A 585-nucleotide genomic window follows, 5' to 3' on the forward strand; every position below is an offset into this window, starting at 1 on the left:
ACTATGCTTTTTTATAGGAACTTTTCAAAGCAAAGGTTTTATGTGTCGGACACACAACATTGAAAGTTTCTGGATCCACAACATTGAAAGTTTCTGGACACACAACATTGCAAGTTGATAAAAGCGTTGTAAAAAGCAAAGGCCCTCAAACTGGTATGGTACGATACACTGCGGTATGCCCCAAACACGATGCGGGTTTGCAAACTGAGATTGATACATATCACGGTTGAACCTCTCTCTTTGTGTAGTAGGCTTTCTTTGGTTAAAAGATCAAAAATCTGCAACCCAAAAATTGAAAAGCCATTCATATCGTGCGATCAATTGTGCTTGCTGTCACCTTTCCAATCTCCCCGCTAAATTTCCGTCGACAAAGTTATGTAAATGAAAGGTACTGGGGCAAAAATATTAAATCTTTAATTCGCTTTTATACAGACGTAAAACACTGCAAGAACGGTTCTTTTAGATTTCGAGTATTGTAAGGGTTATATCATCACTCACTTTAACATATGTATGTATGTATGTATGTATGTATGTATGTATGTATGTACGTATGTATGTATGTATGTATGGGTGCATTCCAAAACG

The sequence above is a fragment of the Rhagoletis pomonella genome, unplaced genomic scaffold (genome assembly GCF_013731165.1).
Source record: "Rhagoletis pomonella isolate Grant_MI unplaced genomic scaffold, Rhpom_1.0 Rhpom_scaffold_00012, whole genome shotgun sequence".
In the NCBI taxonomy this organism is placed as follows: Eukaryota; Metazoa; Arthropoda; class Insecta; order Diptera; family Tephritidae; genus Rhagoletis; species Rhagoletis pomonella.